We start from the raw sequence: 702 nt of genomic DNA on the forward strand, positions 1-702 counted from the left end.
ACTTCTGGGATTTGATTTCATTAGCAGATTTTCACTGATTTTTACTATAATTCTTTGTTGCTTTCAATATTCCCCACCAGACGGCTCCAGTCTCTTGATGTAAACCCCTCCCTGTAGTCTCCTTTTGACCCAGGCTCACTTTTGTAGGGTTATTCCCCTCTGCACACTCAACTTCTACTCTTCTCTAAGTCTCTAAACTAACCACTTCATAAGTTTGAAAGTGTCTTCTTCTTCCTGTCTTACATAACACATTACTCTCCAATCATACATCAAGACTTGAATAATCAGTACTTTATTATTATTTTTTATGACACCAAGCTATTCTCTACCATAATCCCTATAGTCGGTTGTGGCCAGGCCTAGGGCCCCACACTGAAGCTGGCCCATTGGTGCTGTTAGAAATAGAGTATAGACATATGCACGTCTGCGTAGCAGGAGTTTCCCCTTGTGGTTTGGGAAGTTCTTACGAAAGTCAATGAACTGAGATTCTGGGCTCTTTCTGTCTTGGTAGATTCCTTACTCCTCTTGACCTGATGAAACCATTCAATTCTGGGGGCTTTACTGTGAGAAATTAGGATGGTGACAAGAAGTATTCTACTCATTTGTATCTTCATTCTTGTATATATTCTTTTCACTGCTTGTTGGCTGGTCGGGTAGCAAAAAGAAGTGAAAGCAACCAAGTCCAAATCATCATTCTGAAAA

The sequence above is a fragment of the Pteropus alecto genome, unplaced genomic scaffold (assembly GCF_000325575.1).
Source record: "Pteropus alecto unplaced genomic scaffold, ASM32557v1 scaffold24, whole genome shotgun sequence".
NCBI classification, from domain to species: domain Eukaryota; kingdom Metazoa; phylum Chordata; class Mammalia; order Chiroptera; family Pteropodidae; genus Pteropus; species Pteropus alecto.